General features: G+C 34.0%; 1 protein-coding gene and 1 long non-coding RNA gene across 32 annotated transcripts in view; one reads left to right on the forward strand and one right to left on the reverse strand.

The window, feature by feature from the left end:
• The window catches only part of nlgn1 (neuroligin 1), a 771,338-nt gene that overhangs the window by 33,944 nt on the left and 712,098 nt on the right, over nucleotides 1-25,296 (reverse strand).
• LOC101885993 (uncharacterized) lies at nucleotides 10,373-11,935 on the forward strand. 2 transcript variants are annotated; one of them, XR_662858.5, is made up of 4 exons: nucleotides 10,373-10,489; nucleotides 11,140-11,177; nucleotides 11,400-11,474; nucleotides 11,769-11,935. It is a non-coding gene; the product is annotated as an uncharacterized lncRNA (long non-coding RNA). The 2 variants fall into 2 exon arrangements; XR_011017130.2 differs by lacking the exon at nucleotides 10,373-10,489 and having other exon boundaries at nucleotides 11,096-11,177; nucleotides 11,769-11,880.

Consider the following 25,296-nt stretch of genomic DNA (forward strand, 5'->3'; position numbering starts at 1 on the left):
CATCTTCACATCGCTAATATGAGAATGTCGCATTCAAGAGCTTGTTACTGGAAAGGGATTTGAATCATGGAGGACACAAGGTTTATTCCTACCTATTTTCTGGGTAAATCTTTTAAGAGCCAACTGGAGATAATGAATTATAAACAAAGTGCAGCATCAAACTTGAAGACAAATATGTTTCATTTTAATGTCATGTTTAATGTTCGTTTGTTCATGTACTGTAAACAGTGTTAGATGTAATTGTTTATAAATAATTAATGTAAATTACTGTAAATAAGTAACCTTTTGCTAAAAAAGGAAGGGAATTTCACACTTGTAGACAAATGTGTATCATCTTTCTAATGTCATGGTTAGTGTTTGTTCATTCATGTACTGTAGGCAGTATTAAATGTAATTATTTACAAAATTATTAAAGTAAATTACTGTAATTAAATTACTTTTTGAAAAAAAGAAAGGGATTTTACAATTGTAGACGGATGTGTATCATCTTTCTAATGTTATGTTTAATGTTTGTTTGTTTATGTACTGTAAGCAGTGTTACTGTAGATGTAATTATTTACAAAATAATTACTGTAAATTACTGTAATTAAATTTCTGTTTGCAAAAGCAAAGGGAATTTTAAAATTGCAGACAAATGTGGATCATCTTTACAATGTTATATTTATTGTTTGTTTATACATGTACTGGAAGCAATGTTAGATACAATTATTTACAAAATAATTACTGTAAATTACTGTAATTTACTGTAGTTAAATTATTTTTTGCAAGATTTATACACTTGTAGAAAAATGTGTATCATCTTTCTAATGTCATGTTTAATGCTTGTTCATTCATGTACTACAAGCCGTGTTAGGTGTAATTGTTTACAAAATAATCATTGTAAATTACTGTAGTTAAATTACTTTTTGCAAAAAAAGAAGGGAAATTTAAAATTGTAAACAAATGTGTATCATCTTTTTAATGTCATGTTTAATGTTTGTTCATCCATTTACTGTATGCAGTGTTAGATATAACTATTTACAAAATAACTACTGTAAATTACTGTAATTTACTGTAGTTATTTTTTTTGCAAAAAAGGGAATTATACTCTTGTAAAAAAAATGTGCATCATGTCATGTTTAATGTTTGTTTGTTTATTCATGTACTACAAGCAGTGTTAGGTGTAATTATTTACAAAATAATCAATGTAAATTACTGTAATTTACTGTAATTAAATTACTTAATTTTAAGTAATTTACAATGTTTTGTTGACTGTTTGTTCATTTATGTACAGTAAACAGTGTTAGATGTAATAATTAGTTACAAAATAATAACTGTAATTTACTGTAATTACCTTTTGCTAAAAAAAAGAAGGGTATTTAACATTTGTAGACAAATGTATGTCATCTTTCTAATGTCACACTTAATTTTTGTTCATCCATGTACTGTAAGCAGTGTTAGATATAATTATTTACAAAATAATTACTGTTAATTACTGTAATTTACTGTAGTTACATATTTATTTTTTTGCAAAAAAGGGAATTATACACTTGTAGAAAAATGTGTATCATCTTTCTAAATGACTGTAATTTACTGTAATTAAATCCTTTTTTAAAAAAAAAAAAGAAATTTTACACTTATAGACAAATGTGTATCATCTTTCCAATGTTATGTTGACTGTTTGTTCAATCATGTACTGTAAACAGTGTTAGATGTAATTAGTTAGAAGATAATTACTGTAATTTACTGTAATTAAATTACCTTTTTGCTAAAAAAAGGGAATTTTACAGTTGTAGACAAATGTGTATCATCTTTCTAATGTCATGTTTAATGTTTGTTCATCCATGTACTGTAAGCAGTGTTAGATATAATTATTTACAAAATAATTACTGTAAATTACTGTAATTTGCTGTAAAGTAATTACATTAATTTTAAAAAGTAAGGGATTAATTTTCGTTTTTAGCTAAATTAATTACAGTTACTTACAGTTAAAAAATAACCAGACCTGACCTGTCTGCAAACCAGAGCCACCATCCCTTATTATTTCTCCACAACCACGCAAGAAATACCAGAACTCCAAACTTTGTGGGGAGGCTCCTGTCTGTCAGTTTTGTCAGATGCTTTTGGTAAAGGGGCAGAAAAACATGAGATGAGGTGTCAGAGAGGCCATACAGGGTGTTAAGGGAACAGTATTGAATGCTATCTCAGGGGCCACAGCGGTTAACCATGTTTGACAGCTGCAGAGGCTCAAGCCTGTACCTGAGTCACTCCAGCCAATCAGAGCCCTTGTGGCTGTTTCTGAGTGTGCGGCCAGTAAAGCGTCCAAAAAGAGTGTAAGTACATTCTGACACCCTCCCAGATTAAATGTCACAGAGTGTCACTGGGTCCTAATGCCCAACACTCCTTCACTCATGTGTTGGATATGACTATCGACCTGTCACTTCAGTGCCACTGATGCCTCATGATTGTCTTTGCCCTCCTATCTCAGGACAATCCACTACAGAGGAGCTCTATCATACTCCCCCCAAAAACAAACTATAAAAGGTGTGTGCATTTCCCCCCCCCCAAAAAAAAAATCAATAAAATGAAATATAATATCTCAAAAAAATTATAATTGCATAAATATTATATAAAAAGACACAAGTTTTAATTAATTAATTAATTAATTCATTCATTCATTCATTCATTCATTCAATCAATCAATCATTTTCTGATTCATTTGTTTGTTCTTTTGTTCATTGCTTCAATCATTTATTTATTCATTTGTTCGTTATTATATGCATCAATGTAAAACTCTTACAGTCCTTAATGCCACAGATGTTCATTTAAAATGTCTATCAAGAAACAGATGTCAAATATTAATTTATTCATCATCATTCAGCTAGTCCCTTACTCATCAGGAGTCGCCACAGGGGAATGAACCACCAACTTATCAAGCATATATTTTACACAGTATATGCCCTTCCATGTTTTTGGACTGTGGGAGAAACCGGAGCACCCGGAGGAAATCCATGCGAACATGCAAACTTCACACAAAAATGGCAACTGACCCAGCCGGTACTCAAACCAGTGACCTTCTTGTTGTGAGGCGACAGTTCTAACCACTGAGCCACCGTGTTGCCCAGTCGTCAAATAGTTATGTTTAATTTCATCTCACTCTCTTTCAACCCTGAACTAATACTTCATGTAACAACAAGATGAGTTCATTTTTAATCATTACGACCATTTCTAATAATGACTAATTTTACATCTGTCTCTTTTTAATCTCTCACTCTAAAAACTGTAGGAGAAACACCCAAGTCTTAAATTAGAGTGTTGATACTTCAGTCAAGCAGAAAACTCCATTAAACCCGAAGGTCCGAGATATAAACCTGTGTACAGTTTTTTTTTTCCTCTAGGTAAGAATCACTTTGATGCACAGCAGGCCATTGCCGATGTTTCAACCATTATAACAATGAAAACTGCTGTTGAACAGCATCCGAGACATCTCCAAAGAATGACTCTATTTGTAACAAAAATAAAAAATCAATAAATGTGTAACAGACATGAAAGGATGACTGGTAAATGAGAAATGTCTTCTGTATTGCACTTCTAGAGTCATTAGCGTAATGGATGCTGAATTACAACACCCATAACCGACAAAACCGCTTCACCAATGATTTCTGGAGCTCTAACTCACTCTCTCTTCCTTCTGTCAGTGCACAGAAGAAACAGAGATGGTTTGTCCATAGATCTGGAACAGATAAGGGCAAAATAAAAGCATATTGCTGCCAAAACAAATCTTCCTTCAGCAAACAACGCCAATGAAAGACTTACTCATGCCAAAGAAATAACAGTTAGTAATAGAAGAGAACACTCAAATTATGGCAAGCCATTTTACCATTTAATCTACTACTTGCTATTTACTATTTTCATGACACTAATACTTTGTTTTTTTAGATACTAGTATATTTTCCAGCAAATAGTAGTCTTTATTTATTAGCTATTAGTGTGTAATCTTTGGACACTAGGGCCTATTATTTAGTGTGTTTTTTAAAAAATTATACTAGTATACTTGCTCATCAGGAGTGGTTCCAACCCAGGCTCATTCTGTTTATGTACCCTTATATACATTTCTGGAGAGAGCAAAATATACATATATAGCTATGATATATATATATATATATATATATATATATATATATATATATATATATATATATATATATATATATATATATATATATGCTACATTTTTTAAATAAAAAAAACTAAATAAATAAATACAATAATGATAAATACATAAATAAATAGAGTGACAACAGTAATAGGTGATAGGATCAGGGATAATGCTGTGCTATCTTACAATAGTAGGTTAATATAGAAAAAGCTTGAGGCTCTTGACAGTTTAACGATTACAGAAAAAGATTACAGTTCCATACAAGACAGTCACATTATTCCCCAGGAAGTACACTTTTAGCAGAGAAATATGATTATAAGGGTTGCAAAACGTATGATAATTTGCTAGAACCTCTAATTGAACATAACATTTTTTCAAATGTAAATAAAACATCAGATCTTGAAGCCAGTGTGATGCTTTAGGTGACTTTAAAGATTTGCAGTGCAATAAAATGTGTCTGCGAGCCAGTAAAGATGCAAAGGCTATAATGTTTTGTTCTCCTTGAGTCAGACTCAGTTCATTAGGTGGAATTAAAACCAAAGCAAATTCTGCACATGGCTTTAGTTGTACTTCACACACTTTAGACAATGTTTCGAATATAGTTGACCGGTAAGGAGTAAGCTTAGGGCACGTCCAAAACATATGAGACAAGTTTGCTTCACCTGTGTGACATCTTATACAGGCCTTGTCAAAAGTAGAGCTAAAAGAGGCTATCCGTGATCTACTTAGATGTGTTCAGTGTAACACTTTAAAACTAAAATGTTTTACTTGTAGTATGGATCTGCTTTCGTTTGCTTGAGCACCTACTATTTTTTTAATTTTTTTTTGTGAAGTGCACACACTGACTTCTTTTCATTATTGTTGTACTAAGGGTTAATACTGTACTAACTACTACTTGTCAATGAAATAAACACTGGTATCAAACGAATAAATACTACTAGCATAAATATAAATGTCTGTATTACATATTTTAAATGTTAAAAACGCTCCCCATGCCAAAAATAACTAAATAAAAAACTGCCACCTGACTGATAACAACTTCACTACTTTGGTCTGTCAATCAAAAGCCTCTACAAAGTAAAATGCTCTTTGAAAAACCATTTATATTCTGATCTCAGCAGCCGAGCGAACTCATCTTAAACGACTACAAATCTCCTCTCAAACAATCCAGAGCAAATCGAGAAAACAGCCACCTGAAAGCGGTCGATACTCACGTATAAAGATATAAACAGCACACTGACAAAATCCCTGGCAGAAAGAGGAGTCGCATGCTAAGAAACAACATCTATCAATTAAGCATGCTTTCTCCTGCCACTCTTTGAAGATGCATCGCAAATTCACATTTGTGTGGCGCTTGCATCATAAATGAATCACGAGGCAGCCATTCGCGTTTGATTGTATTAGTATTGCGCAAAAAAATCCTGATGGATTCTGCTGCTTCAAAGGCGCCCATCTAAAAGACTTCAGGCAGGCTTGGAAATGCACAAATCTAGCAGGCTCTTAAAAATTTAAACAGAGACGCAGACCTTCTTTTGGGACCGCCTGTCAAACCTGTCCTAATATGTGAGATACACACAAACAACTAGCAGAGCAGACGAGACTCTCAGACCCTCCACAACAGCAGGACGAAGCTTTATTACTGCGGCGCAGACTAACACACTCTCATATATGAAGTATGGACACGCACACACACCTGTGCACCTCATACAGGCACACTCACACAGAGGCACACGGTTATAGGCAGGCCCAGACAGATTCATTGTTTGCTATTTCTGTGAAGACTGGTTGAATTTATCTGAGGATTTATTCTGAATAATTCATTCTGATTATTATTATTATTGTTTTATTTATTTATTTATTTAACAAGGAACGTCCCGTTGAGATTGAATACCTCTTCTATCAGGGAGCATGGTTGCCACAACACACAAACACACACACAATAATACTTAAAATAGTATAATGGTCTGAACTAGGACTGTACAATATATCAAATATCCCAATGAGTGGCAATAATAGTATATGGAATACATGCTTTGCAGACGTGTGATGAATTACTAAAATTTTATTTATTGGTTGTTTGTCTAAATATGACCAATCAGATTTAGCCTTACTATCTTTATCTCCTTACTATCTTTTTTAAAAAAACTAGAACTAATTGAAATTGTATTGTGTAAATACAAAACTAACTGATACCTCCTTCGTTTTCGTATTTGTGAATGTATTTAATACATAATCTTACTGTAAGCCTTTTAGAAGTAAATCTAATTCGCGCTGCACATTGAACCGTACAGCACCTCAGAGTCTGTAACAGACACTTAAACTGTTACTTTAACACATTTGTGCCCAATAATGGGTTTTATTTCTGTACCGCCATCGCGAATGAATCTTTTTAACCGCATCTTCTAAGTGAACCGGTTGAAATAGTTCACCAAATCGAACTGAATCATTTGAAACGATTTGCGTCTCCAGTAAGCACTTATCCACCGAATACTTACTTTATAACAAGACTAATACCCACCTCTGACTCGAAATAATCCAATATATACTCTCAATCATTTATTAGAACAGTTACGTTACACTGAGATTAAATTTGAGAAGCGTTGAACCGATGATTCAGTGAACCTAACACAAACAGTACATGACAGCCTGCTGTGACTGAACTTAACTTAAACCACATGACTACATAATTTTGGTATGCTGAGTCTTAACATCTGCGTTCAATATCTGAACTTCCCATCACTACTGTGTATCTAACCTCAGAAGTATGTCTTGCACACATATTGTACTTAAGGCTGCTATCTTGTGTTGTATTTGAATTTGAGGATGGGTAGATGGTATTGGTAGATGATAGTGTTCATGTGTCCTCTAAATACAGGTTTCAAAAAAATGTAAGACTGAGTTTTTATTATACAATATTTATTCTGTTGAATCTTGCACCAGACAAACATCTTTATTTAGAAAAAAAACTAAAAAACTAAAACTAAGATAGAAACTGATTAAAACTTGTAAATCTCCCTCTAGAAACAAATTAAAACGAACTAAATTTGAAAACAAAAAGTCTAAATGAAATAGAAACTAAAACTAATGAAAAATCCAAAACTATTTTAACTTTGGTCTGATTAAGAATTTATTAAAAGTCAGCTAATAAAAAAAGCTTTTTTTTTAAGGGAAATGTTATATCATAAGACATGTCATCGCAATCCTCAACAACAATAACACACTTCACATAACAGAATAGCAAAGTCCACTAAAGGAGGTTGAACTTTCTCATATATATATTCTAAACTCTGGAATAACCTTTCTGATAAAGTCCAAGACTAAGACACACTCTCTTAGGTCAAAGCTAGATTAAATACTTATATTTTTAGTAAAGCATATACACAATGCATCACATAACTGAAGGATGCATGAATGTGCTCTGTGTAGATGAGTGGGCTAGACAAAACACCTGTTGAACACACTTCTTTTTATGCACCAGGCATTTTTTTTTACAAATACTTCTCTGTAATATATAATTGTTAGCTAAGAATGGTTGCGTGTGCTCCATGCATGTGAGCAGGCTTGACAAACCACACGTAGGACACACTCTTCCTGTCTTAATCCACAAGAATCGCATCGATTGCCCCGATCACCCCCTTCCCTAAACCCAATAAACATTTTTTTTTTCAAAAGCAATCCAGAAAAAGAAAAGCTCTCCCCTGATTTTTACCACGTTTTTAGATCTTACCAAATTCTTACTCTGTTATTTACTTGTTTACTTAAATTTTTGCTGGTTTTGCCTATATTCTGTTTTACCTGCTTTCTGAAACCATTCTTCGCCAAACTTGAACCCCATTTTCACAACTCAAGTCCACTGACGTACATGGCAAGCTACTGGGCAAACTGGTAACAGTGGAAAAGCTGTCCACATGGAGATAAGCAGTCAGCTGGTAGCGCAAAAAGAAACAGAAGCCTTCGGCGGTGTCATACCACCCCGTAGCATATACAGTTGAAATCAGAATTATTAGCCCCCTTGAATTATTAGACCGCTTGCTTATTTTTCCCCAATTTCTGTTTAATGGAGAGAAGATTCTTTCAACACATTTCTAAACATAATAATTTTAATAACTAATTTCTAATAACTGATTTATTTGAACTTTGCCATGATGACAGTAAATAATATTTTACTAGATATTTTTCAAGACACTTCTATACAGCTTAAAGTGACATTTAAAGGCTTAACTAGGTTAATTAGGTTAACTAGGCAGGTTAGGGTAATTAGGCAAGTTATTGTATAACCATGGTTTGTTCTGTAGATTATCGAGAAAAAACATAGCTTAAAGGGGCTTATAATTTTGTCCCTAAAATGGTGTTTAAAAAATTAATAACGACTTTTATTCTAGCCAAAATAAAACAAAAAAAGACTTTTTCCAGAAGAAAAAAATATTATCAGACACGCAGTGAAAATTTCCTTGCTCTGTTACACATCATTTGGAAAATATATATAAAAAAGAAAAACATTTGAAGGGGGCTAATAATACTGACTTCAACTGTATACTATATAACTACAGGTTAACTATATATATATATATATATATATATATATATATATATATATATATATATATATATATATATATATATATATATATATATATATATATATAATAAATAATCATAATAAATTACAAAATATGCCCTTTACATCTAAATAGAGTGAACACATTAATTACTATCACCTTTATCCAGACAAACTCATTTAAAAAGAATGCACACATAAAATCCCCAAAAGAAGACATGATTTTTTCCCAAAGTGGATGCCTCATTAATTGTCCAGTATTTTACTGAGCAGATGAATGTGTGCTGGTGTGGGTCATGAGGGGACTGTTAACAATGACTGTTAGATTCAGCTCATGGCTTTCACTGAGCGTGACCAAATTTGAGCCTAAATGAGAAAACTGAAAGTCCATCCATGAGCCGATACAATACTCACGTTCCCTAAGGATGCTCTACAACAACAATCTCAAACTCAATTCCTGGAGGGCTGCAGCTCTGCATAGTCTCCAACTCACACCTGGTTAATAGTCTTTAGTAGTCTTCAACACTTTGATTATTTGGATCAGCTGTGTTTGGTTAGGGTTGGAGCAAATCTGTGCAGAGCTGCAGCTCTCCACACTGTCAGAAAAAAGGGTACGGTTGGGGTACATTTGTGAACACTTGGGGTACAAATGGTGAAGTTGTACCCTCAATGGTTCAAAGTAGCACCCTAAGATACTTATATGTACCATTTAAGGGTAAAAAAGGTACAAATATGTTCCTAACTGTCAAAGGGTCCATGTTTGGGCCATTTAAGGCCCAAAGAAAGGTACAATCACTTGTGTGAAAAAGGAGCAAGTCAACGTGTATGAAATGGTCCTTAATTTATGTCATGAGTTGTTGGTTATTTGGAAGAAATGCACACAAAAAAACTGTACATTATAAATTAAATTATTTAATTATATAAAACATGGCCTTATAAATATTATAAATTAATATTTTTGATTTAAGAAAATTTTAACAAAAATCCCCCTAAATGTAAAGTGAAATGGCTTATTATACACAGACCTTTCTTTGATTATCAGATTTAATAAACTACTAGAATGGACATACAACTATAAAGTAGATGAATACAATAGGAATTAAAGGTAACCAGCTTGGTAAACAAAGACAGAGTACAACATTGTAGCATTAATAAATAAATTAATTAATAAAACAATTATAAACCGTAACAGAATAATACTGCCAAAATAATACAGCTGGGAACAAATAATAGATTTAAAAGACCAAAAACTGGCCGTTAGATATACACAAAATGTATTAAATATAGTGTTTTAACTACAAGAGGGAGATTGAATCCAGCGGCAGATGCGAGATTGACTGGCCGAAGTAAAAGCTGCTGTCGGCGGGGGAGAGAATCATAAAGCTCCCGCTGACAGAGTCCGCTTTCACTGAAGCACATTGTCAAAGAAGCGCTGTCTTTTTAAATAAACTGCCGATTCGAGTTTAAAACAACTACATTCTCGCCTGAAATACTCTTAAAACTACATTTTGTGGAACATTAGATGATATTTTTTAAACTTGCGGGTCTGCACAGCGGGGTATTGTCCATTGACTTTCACTTAGCATTAGCAGCCAGCAAATTTGAATTCGTGTTGTCCAATAGGATTTTTGCCCGCGCCGTGCATTCATAATGCCAGCTGATTACGTGTGACGGTTAATCTCCAGCTGTTGCACTGTTGTTCTGACGCTCTTCTCGGCGTCGATGGAGGATGGACCTCAAGGACGCAAAGAAGCTGGAATACGCTCGTGAAGACGAGGCACAGACATTTGCAGGTAAGTTTAATGTTAAATAACGTATTGTAAATATCCGTTGGGTCATATTCAATTCATATTTGACGTTACTTTGCCTTGTGTATGTAGTTAAGATTAACATTACCGTCGAGTTACCTGCTGCGTGAGGGGACCCTTTTGTAATTTAAGGTTGGCCAGAAATTAAAATATGATTTTTTACATAACCTGGCCATGAGACAAAGCTCGAGACACTGGTAAAACAGCGGTGAAACGTCCAGAGAAACAGTTCAAACACATTTAAGTTAGTTTTGTTTGGATAATGTGGTTAAGTCTTTATTGCAAACGTTATTCATAAATTCAGAATTTCCTTAGTGTTGGGAAGCTAACATTCATGCTAACGTTCATGTTTATTTCGGAAAGGAGTGAAGTGAATGCCTTCATGTCTGAAACGATATAACTTTAACGTTAGTTTATGCATATCTCGACCCACATCCATTTATAGCAGTAGTATTTTGCAACGTTACATATTTAAATAACGTTATAAATGCATGTCCAAGAGAGTCATAATCATCTGTCGTGTCAGATCGAGGTGCGGGTCTTTATCAAACTTTTAAGTTGCTAATTTAAAGCTTTTTTTTTTTTTTTTGCTGTTAACCTCAAGTTCACACCGATCATAATTCTTTTTCTTTCAGAAAATGAAGTGGACGAGGAAGCAGTAGAGTGTAATAACGTAAGTATTTAGTATTTTGTATTTCATCTGTTTGTGAATAATATATATTTATATATTATGTATGTGTGTGTGTGTGTATACTTTTTCCCCAGGAATTCATTGTGCAGTCTTAAATTTAATCTCCCTTTTTCTATTCAACTGTTCAACTGTTAGGTGATGTGTTAAAGTTATATTTGAAATTTTATGATTGTCATTATTTTGCACTTATATTTGATCCAAGAGGTGATTGCTGCAATTGGTGAGGATGCATCATCTTTTGAGAGTAATGCGAATGTCCTGCGTATCCAGTGAAATAAGGTGTGTGACCCTTTATTAAAAACACCCTTGTCAGTGAGATCACACATTTTAAATCAGTTCTCAGTTTAAATGAAAAGTTTAATGTCAGTAATAGCCAAAGTGTAGGATCAAATGACTATTATAAATGTTATGACTATTGTAAAAAAAATTAATTTTTAAGCTTTGTGGTGAACATATGTGCATTCAAGCTTACAACTATTTGTACAATGATAACTAAAGGGAAATGGCAACAAAGAATATTAGATAATGTTTTTAGTTAAAGTGAATCACTAATTTCCTTTTTATTTATTATAGTCATGGTGAACCTGACTGAATGCATTCATCTACTATCTCCAACCAAGTCAGAGCTTCAAGGACAGCTTGTGCTAAAGGTGCCTGAGCTTGATTAAGAAAAAAAGCATCTCCACTGGCCAAAGTCTACAAAAAAGCAAGAGAATAGAAGTTTGCAGATGATCTAACAGGTATTAACATAAAACTTACGTAATAATAATTTTGCTAGATCAAACCCTTATTTCTTGGATGTGATCATTAAGTGCCTTTTCAAGCTGCATTTAGCAAGTTCAAACTCATGGGCCTTATATACAAACCCTTTATATAGAGAACATTCCTTAATGTTTTTCTTTAAAAAATGTAATTCATAAAAATACATCAATATCTTTTATTCAGCATTTGCTAAACATTCCAATTCAAATTATTTAAGAGTACTTCATTATTTGTCTTTATTTTATTTTAGGGTGTCACAGTGGCGCAGTGGGTAGCATGATCGCCTCACATCAAGAAGGTTGCTGGTTTGAGACTCTGTTGGGTCAGTTTGCATTTCTGTGTGGAGTTTGCATGTTGTCCCCATGTTGGCGTGGGTTTCCTCTGGGTGCTCCGGTTTCCTCGAGAAGTCCAAAGACATGCAGTACAGATGAATTGGGTAAGCTAATTTGGCCATAGTGTGTGAATAAGTGTGTATGGGTGTTTTCCAGTGATGGGTTGCAGCTAGAAGGGCATCAGCTGTGTAAAACGCATGCTGGATATGTTGGCGGTTCATTCCGCTGTGGCAACCCCAGATTAATAAAGGGACTAAGCCGAAAATAAAATAAATGAATGGATGATTTTATTTTGCAATAGATTCAGACTTTCGTGCAGCTCTAATTCTGCTCCCCCATATCTTTAAAGAGAAAGATGATTGCTTACAGTAATTACACTGGAAGAGGTTTGGGTACTGTTGGTTAAACACTTTGTAATACTCTGATAGATATTATGCAGTTCTGACAGATTTTACATTGTTTATTGATGTCCTTTACTTTTTCTTTTCACAGTGGGATGATGATGATGCTCCATACCCAACTCTACAGATGGCTGAAAGTCCATTTTAAAGGCATTATTACATCCTTCGCTGTTTACTGTGTTTTCAACTTGGTTTATCCACGCTACATAAAGAATGCAAAGGATGAACATCAGCAACTCCCCAAGATGGAACAACAATTTAAATTTGAACATCAGCAACGGTGTGAAGATGGAAATCCAAAATTACAAGAAAAATCAGTGCAGCTGTCCAAGAGAACTGGTATTGCTGGGTCTGCATCAAACAGCAATGCTAGGATCTTTGCATTTACTTTGGTGCATGCGTTTCGAGTCTGCATCAGTAATTTAAGACTAGCAGCTATAGACATTTCAATAACATTGCCCAAATCAACTGAGAAGCACAAGATGAAACAATGCTAAGAATTTTCTCCGCCCAACATCCTTGATGAGATTGACACATTCAGGTGTTCAAATTGAACTGTTATCGTGTGCATGTGAGACTGCTAATGGAGAAGAAATGACACTTTCCTAATGAAATACATTTTAAATGTCAATACTGCACTGGTTTCTGTGTAGCAAGTTTTTAATTCTGGTGTTGTATGATTCATATTTCCATGCAAATACAGTAAGAGTTTGCTTTGAATGGGGTGTTATAAACCAAGACAGACGGACTTTTAGGCTCTTGAAACATACTCTGCTGATAAAATGTTTAAGAATGTTTAGAAATTTCAAATCAAATGTGTAAAACTTTGATCAAAAGTGTTTTTGAGATCTAAAATGATTATGGGTATACTTTAAGTGACATGTTTCAATGTACTGTATGAAAAAAGATTGCTTTGAGATTCTTGATGCTTTTAGAAAATGTAGAATGCAGTGCACTAGCAAAAATGTACTTTATTAGGTCTACTGTTGTTTTAGAAAAATTACTTTGTTACATTGGTAAAAATGCTCAGTGAAATGGGATGCACTGATGTTAAAAAAATAATAAGTTTTTTTGCTGTTTCATAAAATGTTTTAAAATGTTTAAGCAGCTATTTTTTAAGTTTATGCATCTGGTATGACTTTGTGATAGTTTAAAACTTTCATCTTCTAAAAAGGTGACAATGTAATTGTTTTGAATCTTTCAATGTGTGTTTGTGATAAAATGTTACATTTTAATGTCTTTTAAAATGATGTAATGTTTAAACATTCATCCTGTAAAAATGTTGATATTTAATATGTTTAATAAATGTGATAAATGAAATTTATTGTGTATGGAGTACAAATCTGAAATGAAAGGGTACAAAATTCATCCCTATGGAGGAGAAATTGTACCTTTTTTAAAGGTACATTATTGTACCATAGCCCAAGTAAGGTACAAATTAGTCAGCAGAGGTACATATTTGACCCATGAAGGTACATACTGCTAGGGTACAAATATGTACCCATGTGAAAGGGTACAACAGGTGTACCCTTGAGGGTACTGCCCCAGTGACAAGCCATTGTACCCCAAAAGGTACAAATTTTGCACATTTTTTCTGACAGTGCAGGAATCGCGTGTGAGACCTATGCTCTACAACAGGGGTGTCAAACTCAATTCCTGGAGGGCCGAAGCCCTGCACAGTTTAGTTCCAACCCTGCTCCAACACACTTACCTGTAGGTTTCAAACAAGCCTGAAGGACTCAATTAGTTTGATCAGGTGTGTTTAATTAGGGTTGGAACTAAACTGTGCAGAGCTGCGGCCCTTTTGGAACTGAGTTTGACACCTGTGCTCTACAACAAACACACACACACAAAAAACAAAAAACAAAAAAAAAAAACACCACATGCCTATAAACAAATCTTCAGACTCTACTAGGACAGATGCAAAAGCACATGTGGTAAAAGGAAGATGCCACCTTAAAATGTCTTGATGGATGAAAAATGACACACAAAGAAAGGTCAGCAATCTTCACGGACTCGGGGGTGAATTTTTGAGGAAGCTGAAACGCACATGAAAGAACTGAAGACAGACTTTATTCCAGAGGCACATTTTTAGATTCACAACATCACACCGACTAGGTAAATACAATCTGAAAATAGATTTTCAACTTGATTTATTCACCCCTGTTAGACGCAGAAACAATGTATTTTTAAATACTAATAATTATTATTGAACAATTGAAATAAAATAAAATGACCTGTTTAGCTAATCTGGATAAACATATTTTGATTAATAATTGTTTATAATCTTGAAAGTTGTGTTGTGCATTATTTGGAATAATATAAAAATGTGTTTTAAATTGAATAACTTATTTAATTACATTATATTCAATTTTTTTTTTACCTATCATTATAATTTACTAGTAATGCACTTTTAATTAGTAATAATTCACGTTTTTAATTAGGTTTTACTATTAGTTACATGTTTTTATTACAAAGTTATTTAATGTTTAATTTACTATCATCATCTTCAAAGTCGAAAATTTTATTGTAAGCTACTAGTAATGAATACAATATTTTCATTTTATTTTAATATTATTTTATGTTTAATTTATTATCTAAATCTTAAAAGTTTAAAATTATTTAATAAGATATTTATAATGAATACCAATTAAATGTATTATAAATGAAATGAAATGAAATAAAATTCAACTCAACTCAACTCAACTCAATTCAATTCAATTCAAGATTTTTGCTTGAATCTAGAAGCTGTTGAACACCAATTCACTCATGATTTCTCGTTTAAAAGTTAAAAAAGTATCCATTCTCAACTATTTTCCATTGACATATAAAACTGTGTGGCTCCGCAAATGAATTTGTATGAGTTGCAGAGGTGTGTATGCAACCGTGTCTGTGTTTTTGTGTTGTTACCTCATATATATTGCAACTGTGTGTTTGTCTACGCTGCAGTAATAAAGCCTGGACCTGCTGCTGTGGAGGTCTGAGAGCTTCACCCACTCTGCCAGTTGTTTGTATGGTTGAAAACCCAGGCCTCAAAGCATCCAGAAGATCTATCAAACCCCCCGCCTTGCCTTCGCTGGCAACCCACTGGGCATTAATTCCCTCCGCTGCGAAAAAAAATCTAACCGACTTGCCAATTTCAGGCTTCTACGTACTTTCAGAGGCTTCCCGGGACGCCCAGACCAGCCGCTTTTGGTTTTGATCAGCTTCATAAGAACAGATACTGGGTGTTTGGCCAAAGCCACGAGGATGCCAACACCATTCTGCAAAACAATTATCCATACTTACTGCGGGCAAGGCTTTGAATTACCTTCAATTATCACTTTCTGCTAAATGATTTGAAGAGCTTTTATTTTTCCTCCAGAAACAGGGCAGGTTTAACAGCCTTAGGGTAGAAACTCAATTCTCTCCAGGCTATGTGTGAAATGATTACTGTGTTTATGAGGAAATAAAGCATAATATGAGCGCACGTTGAATTTGTAAATGAATAAAGCTTGATTTAGAGATTTACCAGTCTTATTAAGGGCTGTAAAAAGATTCATCTTGAGGTTTGTGATCTCTATTAAAAAAGTATGTAATAATTAATAACAATGTGCATATTTTCTTTAAAACAATGTTTGTTCTGGATTTATTATAAAATCTTGAGAACATTTGTGACCCTGGATCTTATGTTGCATGAGTTAATGTTTAGCTTTAGTTTAAGTTATAAAATGTATACAGCAGATTTCTACTAAACCTTGTAGAACAAAAATATGAATACAGCTGTAAGTTTTGGTTCAATTATAGTAAATATGAAAATGTATTTTACCCCTATATTTTCCTAGTTCCTGCGCTAGCCTGCTGCTACAGATGACACTAGTTTTTATACGATCTTTCATCTTGTTTTGCACTTGAACGACTAAATTAATTCTTGGAAACTGATTGTATTGACAGTTGAGCATATAGCCCATTGGAAACCACTGACTCAACCAATCATATCAAACGTGTTTTTTTTGCACGGTGCATCTTTTGAATGCCTCACTAATGGACTTGCATGTTAGGTAGCATCCTTGCCATCGAGCGATGTGCACTCGCAGTTGAAAAAAAAAGTCATCTCCGAGCAGAAACAGCATGTTATATTACTAGCATCTTATTTATTCTCCAATCAAATGTATGCAGAGGCGGGGTTTCCGTTGAGGTGTTAGCAGTGTTTGTGCTGGCAAAGCGACTGGGTCACTGTTTCCCAGAGCTGTATGACTTTACAAATTCTTAAATATTGCAATATTACTAAATATTACCATTCTAACAATTTCACAGCTGATTCAGTCGTTGACTAGTGACATAAAAAAGTTCATCCATTGCTCGTTATTTTATGCATATAGTATATCCATGTAATCTCTCGGCTGTTTATTAGAACATGGCAGATTCTTTGTTGACATTCTGTCCATAAGAACAGAGCTTCAAGAGCTCGTGACGTATCTCTGTACCTCCACCTTTTGGTACCCTTTCTCGTTTTTGATACCCTTTCGAAAGGGTGTCAAAAAAGTGGTACGGTACGGTTTGGTTCGGTGCGCTAATTGACAGTGGAAACGTCCATAAAAGCGTACCAAACCAAACCGTACCGTACCACTCCACAGCACACCACAGCATGTTGAACTAGAGGTGTAGACAGAAAAAGAAGACACCAGTAACATAACTGTGTTTATAAACACATGTGCTTATAAACTGGTATGGCAGCAGTGCCTCGGCCTCCGTCAACCTTTGAAATCTCACATGTGCCAATCTAAAAACACAGATTTATGAAAAGTGCTGATTTCAGCCAATATTACACAGACTGGGAAAGGTCAGAGACTGCCTATATATAGATGAGTCAGTGTTAAGCACACAGGCCAGTTAATTATGTTTGGACATGGGAGTGCAATTAAGAAGAGCCATAGGAGCAGTGTAGGTGGCACACACATACCGATCAACCCACACATGCACACACAGCTCTGAGATGTAAACTATTTGGTGTTGTATTCCAAACTCTCCAAGAATTTTGTTGATAGTTATAGATCAACAGCATGGTACAAAAATGTATTATAATATAATATAATATAATATAATATAATATAATATAATATAATATAATATAATATAATATAATATAATAAATATAATAAATATAATATAATATAATATAATATAATATAATATAATATAATATAATATAATATAATATAATATAATATAATATAATATAATAAATATAATATAATAAATGTAATATAATATAATATAATATAATATAATATAGTATAATAAATATAATATAATATAATATAATAAAATATAATAAAATATAATATAATAAAATATAAAATAATATAATATAATATAATATAATATAATATAATATAATATAATATAATATAATATAATAAATATAATATAATATAATATAATATAATATAATATAATATAATATAATATAAAATAATATAATATAATATAATATAATATAATATAATATAATATAATATAATATAATATAATATAATATAATATAATATAATATAACAGGTCAACATACTACAACTGAAATAATATTATTCATTATATTTACAGAACAAATATACAGAATACAAGATGTAAAATATAAAAATACACCGCAAGTAACAGCATTAATCAGCACCAGCATGCTTTCCAACTCTAGAAATATTAAAATTATAGAAATAAGAATATATTAAGCCACACTCTAAGGTTACTTTCACATCTGTGGTTCAGTTCGTTTGATCCAGACCAAGGGCAACAATTGATACATTGTAGCATTTTGCGTTGTTATTGGGTCCTTTTCACACCACACTGCTGGCTTTGGTCCGAACCAGTTGAAAAGAAACAATATGCAGTCATGAGACAAAATCCACATCACCCATTGGCCAAATGTTATTGAACGTATTTCCTAAACTGCTTTTCGATTGGTCAGAATTAACGTGCAGGAAAATGCCAATAGAACATCCGCAACTTAACAAACTGGCAGACATAAAATGTCGCTTTTTACTATGGAGGGAGCACTGATTGGCTGCCTGATTGTATCCCTGATCATAGTATACTATATAGTTTGTATACATCTAGACAAACTATACATTTGAAGAATTAAGTGCGGCTGCAGCTGAAAAAGGCAAAGCACATCGCAAGTCACTTCAGGAGGAGTTGCTGAATTAATTTAGCAAAACTGTGACATGGTCATCTTCCGGAAATATTTCCAAAGATCCATCAGGTATTCTCTCTCTCTCTCTCTCTGTCTATATATATATATATATATAGGTGCAGAACAATTTTATGTTTGAGTCTTTTATAGTACGGATCATGTTTTCACTACAAACCAACCACTCACTCACTCCAGGGTTCGTTTGAAAGCATCCCAAGAGACTTTTTTGGTTCGCTTTTGGTGCACACTTGGATGCGATTGCTACATTCAAACATGCCCAAACAAACCAAGATGGAAAATAAACACTAGTGCGATTCAATCGAACTAAATAAGACAGGTGTGAAAACACCATAAAAGGCCTAATATATCTGTTGAGCACCTACAGCAAAAACACTCAAATTAGCCGTATTCACTGTCCCATAAACAAGGCTCTAAGTATAAACAGTACAGATGCATCAGTCTTTCCAGCGAACCAGGAGAAATGTCCTCTTTTCTTTTCACCAGCAGAACAACAGCATGCCACACAACTATTCCAATTCTCAACCCAGTGCTCCCATTGCCCACATTTTCTTTACTTCATAGGTCGCCACTGGTCTTCCTGTGGAGGAACAAGGCAACAAGTGAGCGGCGTGGAGAAAACATAGCAGCGCAGCATGACGGCGCCTTTAAATTTGTTTAAAACACCTGCTGATGTCCAAGGCCACACATTTCCTTGACAACCTCCACACGCTAAACAAAACACGGCCAGGTGGGAACCGCTTACCACTGTGAATAAACATTATTAGCCATTTTGTAAAGTAGAAAATGCTCAGTCCACTGTGGTCAGCTTAATTGAATATGTTGTGCCATAGGGATAAAAAAAAAAAAAAACACTGTTAGGAAAACATTTTGAAAATTTGAAGAAGAAAATAAAAAAAGACTAACCACAGAGAAACAGAAAATGGTACAATATGCCACAACAGGAAAACCACAAGAAAAGTGGAAAAATAATTATACTTTAATGTAAGTACAGATACACCGAACAGCTTACTCTAGAAAAAAAGTCTAAGAAATAATAATAATAAAAAAAAATTATATATATATATATATATATATATATATATATATATATATATATATATATATATATATAAATATATATATATATATATATATATATATATATATATATATATATATATATATATATATATATATATATTTATTTATTTATTTTATTTATTTTTTATATATATTGCTGGTTCGAATCCAGGCTGTGTTCATGTTCTCCCTCAGTTCCCGTAAGTTTCCTCCAGGTGCTCAGATTCCCCCACGGTCCAAAGACATGCGCTATAGGTGAATTGGCTAAACAAAATTGACTGTAGTGTACGAGTGCTTGTGTGAGAGTGTATGGATGTTTCTCAGTACTGACACGTGGCTGGAAGGGTATCCACTGCATAAAACATACACTGGATAGGTGGAGGTTCATTCCGACCCCTGATAAATAAAGAACTAAGCTTAAGGAAAATGAATAAATAAATGAGTGTATATTAAATCTCATAGTCAGTCGTTTCAGGTGAATTGGGTAGGCTAAATTGTCCGTAGTGTATGAGTGTGAATGAGTGTGTGTGGATATTTTCTAGAGATGGGTTGCGGCTGGAAGGGCATCACCTGCATAAAAATGTGCTGGATAAGTTGGCGATTCATTCCGCTGTGGCGACCTTGGATTAATAAAAAGGACTAAGCCAAAAAAGAAACTGAATGAATAAAATAATATAATACAATGTATTATAATATATATATATATATATATATATATATATATATATATATATATATATATATATATATATATTATAATATATTGTATATAATACATCATATATACAGTATACACACATATATACACATGTTTAAATGGTATGATGTCTGATTAATCTTGGACGATTTTTCTTGAAGGCGATTATGAAGTTTCATTCAACCATTACATTCAACCATTAACTGTGAGTTTGAAGAAGTGGATCAACGACTTTTAACGCACTTAATGTTCTTCCTTGTTCAGAAAAGGGGACCATCATCAAACAGCTAAGACATTATATATATATATTTTCTTGTTGTGTTAGGGAGAAGTTTTAAATAGTTTGGAGATTTATTCATTTTGTTTTTGAGTGCATTGTCCATTGTCCATATCTGTCTGTCTGTCTGTCTGTCTGTATCTATCTATCTATATATATATATATATATATATATATATATATATATATATATATATATATATATATATATATATCAAATCTTCTGTTTATGCAAGTGAACAGACTTTGCATGATAAACGCTCTATTATATAAGAACTCAAATTGCAGTTGGAATTTCTCAGCTGATCGTATCTCTCCATATAATCCTTTCTCAGAGGTCATACACTTAAAGCACAGCCAACAATTTCTAACAGAGCAATTACGTCCAGCTGTGGCCAAACTATCTGGTCCTTTCATTTAATGCTCCTAAACAAAAGACATAAAACAAGACAGCCTGCTGAGTTTCTTTCCATCACATCTAAGCTTGAACCATCTAATGGAGCTGTTTGAGAAGCCATGCTTGGCCCGTTAACATGAAGAGACTGTAATGACTGGACAAATTGCTCTTGCACGTGACAGCTGTGATGAATGGTCTTGACAATGATACTTTGAGTGCAATATTTCCACAATATTAGCCATAATTAAGAGGTACTGGTTCAATCGGTGGTGTTCCTGGAGAAGCTCTAACAAGGTCAACAAGCCCGCTGGCATAAAACGAGACACTTTTCATGATGAATTCTGCCCTGGATGTGTTTCTGGCAGCTGTCTGAGGGGCAACAACTGTTTAAATATGATATGCCTGCATGTAGGGTACTTTTCGTAGAGAGTAAACAGCATTTCTGTCACCGCTAGTTTAATTGAATAGAGAGTTATTTGACAAACAGGTAATTGTTTCTGAGCTGAAATGGATTTAAAGGAATACGAGAGGCCTGCAGGGTTACAAATGGGAATCAAGAAAAAAACAATGCTTTCAATGAGTGTAATAGGTGGAAATAAAACAATAAAAAGGGCACTTCTGTTTGTTTGATAGTGTTTTTGTAATGATTTGAAAGATTTCAGCTGTATTCAAACTGTGTTGTGAGATGTTGACCAATTTGGCATTGTACGATGTTTAATGTGAAACATCGCTATGGACGATGGCATTGCCGTCAAAGGCAGGGGTGGGGGTGGTTGTTGTTAAAAATCTAATTATTCATGATGAATTAATTAATTAATTGCAGCCTACCGTTTTCACTACCTGACCCACATGGTCTTTGCTTTACCCATAACCAAACCATAAATTAATAAATAAAGTTACACACAAATTACCACCAGTCAGCAACGGGACTCTGGAATGAATAGGCACAGTGATCTGTGTTGTTATAATGTTTTTTTTTCCCCCACAGCTGGTGGAGGAGACGCGAGTTTGTTTGGAGTTCACTGTAATTTGAATTGTGATTGATGATAACTTCCTTATTTTATTATTATTATTATTATTATTATGGGGAAATAATAACAAGTAAAGATGCTAGGGCTCAACCAATTTGGTCGTATATGCACCCAAATTTTTATTTATGCGAATTGTTACCGTGGGACTTGTTTTCACGGCAAAATCCTCACCATGTGCGTGGATTTAGCAGATGCAGAATGCATCTTTGTACCTAAAACCCCCAAAAGCAGATTTAAACAGTTGTTATGTGAACTTGCTGAAGTAAAAAAAAAGCCTGCAATTCTTGCCCCGCCTTTGTCCTCTTCTTATTGGCCCACTGCTCTAGAACTAAACGCGACTGGATTGGTTAATATCAGCTGTCAATCACTCAGTCAATGCCTTTTGCCTTCAGATGACAGGAACAACAACCGCAGAAAATTTGAAGCGCTGAAGATGAGAGAATGAAAAAAACACTGACAGATTTCGTTTTAGAAACCACCTAAAGTTACTAATAATGGCGCATCTTATTAGTGATCATGTGCTGAATTTTAATCCCCTCTATACACTTTTCCAAGAGTGGATAAAAGATTTCCAGTGGCTTCAAGTCTGCTATGAAAATGACTAAAGCCATTTACTGTAAAGTCTGTGGGACGTGGTTTTCAGGTAACAGCGTTTGCCACTGAATCTACACATTTTAAGTGTGAGAGGTGCTGTATAATCCTTCATTTAATCCTCACGATGCTGTCAGCTGTGCAAGCGGCAGCTATATGTAAAATTTAACACAGCTTATGAATAGACCATTATTGCTATTAAAATGACATGCAAATAATAGGTTAAATATCAATAAAAAATGTGGGGCAGGGCGATGAATAGCGATGCCAGCTCATCATCGTGAAGTTTATAGGCCATCGGCTAATTCAACCCAAGTTCAAACCCAACCCCTACAAGCTTAATCATTATTCCCTACATTTCTTCACTAATATTTAATAGAACTTCTATGTTAAGCTGCTTTGACACAGTTTACATTGTAAAAGCGCTATAGAAATAAACATGAATAATATAGTCCATTTAAAGGTGCTGAACTGACTCTTCTAAACTATAACAATACTATAATATGTTTTCAGATGTTTAATAAACATGTAAGAGAAAAAGTACAACCAGATGGTTGTTATTGCAAAAAAACAATAGACTGGATGCAGTTTACTCTGCTTATCACATAGATAATTGCCACAAATTGTAAAAATTTGACATAAAACATTGTTCTGAGCATTAATAGTTTATTAATTCTTTAATTAAAGGCAACGCTGACAGAAGCAAAATGGCTGAATGGAGCATATGATACACTAACCTACATAGTATTTACAAGATGAAGCCAAACTGTCAAAAGGCATTCACTGATGGTCAAGATGATTTGAAGTACATGTATTAGTCTGTGTAATTAGTTTCAGCGGCTGTTATTTTGAAATAACATTCCTTGGAATGTCACAACTGACCAATCAGAATCAAATATACCAGGCAGCCATGTAATAAGCTAAGCTAATATCTGTTAAAAAAAAAAATCATAAAAGTCAGCTTTTCTGATTTAAAAATGCACATTACATGTTGGACTTTCTGTCTTTGTTTTGGTCTGTGTAACTCAACCTACTGCCAGTTTACCCAATAATGGTAAGAATTGCTTCAATGTGTGCATATGTGGCAAAAAATGTAAAACTGTTTAGCTCAACACATCAAAATTAAAAAAAAAACTTTGCCTTCATTTTCTGTCCACATTTTTCACAGACTATCTCACTTTGCCATGACGTGATGCACAAACACAAACACTATCTAACAAAGGCATGTTTCCAGTGACCCTCTGAGTCAATATTTGCTCCAATCCTGTCACAACACACACGCACACACACACACACACGCACACACACACGCACACACACACACACACACACACACACACACACACACACACACACACACACACACATACACATACACACATCTTTATGCTACAATCAGGCATTAAAAGCACAATTTCAGTCAATGTGACACTAACCCGATAGTTCAACACGCACATATTTCGACCTGAGAAGCCAGTGCCTGGCGAGTCATTATAAATCATCTTGGCAGACAAAAGCAACAGATTAATAGATAATTTTAGTGGGCTTGTGTGAGTTTTCTAGCGTTTCCTGCTCTGAAAGGTTAATTGGGACTGGAAGAGAGGAGTGAGTCGCCCACAAGGCAAGATTTCCAGCGCCAGTGACATTCTTGCCTGTTATGAAGGAGCCCAAAAAGTGTGTGTATATGTGTGTGTGTATTTGTGCATGTGTACGTGTTTGTTTGTGTATGTGTGTGTGTTTGTATGTGGTCTTGGTATTTGTCAATGTGTGAAGACCAAATGTCACACAAGTATAGTAATACCAGTGTTTTTTTTTTGTTTTTTTTTACCTTGTGGGGACATTTTTGTGTCTTCAGGAGGACAGAAATGTAATACAGAATTTTGGAAACGTAAAACTAAACAATATTTTCTGTGAAGGTTGGTTTTGGGGTAGGGTGTGGGGAAATAGCATAGACAATACAGTACAAAAAAAAACAAACATTACTTCTATGTGAAGTCCCCATAAAGCATGAAAACCCTATGTGTGTGCATGTGTAAATGTTTAGGTCTGTGCAACGAATTGAATTAGTATCTAGATCGCAATTTGAACATACGTAATTTCTATATCGCGGTAAAGCACGATTTTCCCCCAGTATACTATACCAATCATAACACAGCTCGCCTAAACAGAGCGCGAGAACAGGAGACTGAATCGCCTGCATAAACAGGGGTGATGAGTTCAGCACAGGAGGACTTGGTCCAAAAAACTGACAACATCTGTGGTGTGGGATTACATTGGATAGAAGAAGGCTGATATATCTCAAAAGCAGGTAATTTGTAAGACCTGTCAGTCACATGTCGCATCTTAAAGTGCGTGGAAAGCCCA

Source organism: Danio rerio, chromosome 11 (assembly GCF_049306965.1).
Source record: "Danio rerio strain Tuebingen ecotype United States chromosome 11, GRCz12tu, whole genome shotgun sequence".
Classification (NCBI taxonomy): Eukaryota; Metazoa; Chordata; class Actinopteri; order Cypriniformes; family Danionidae; genus Danio; species Danio rerio.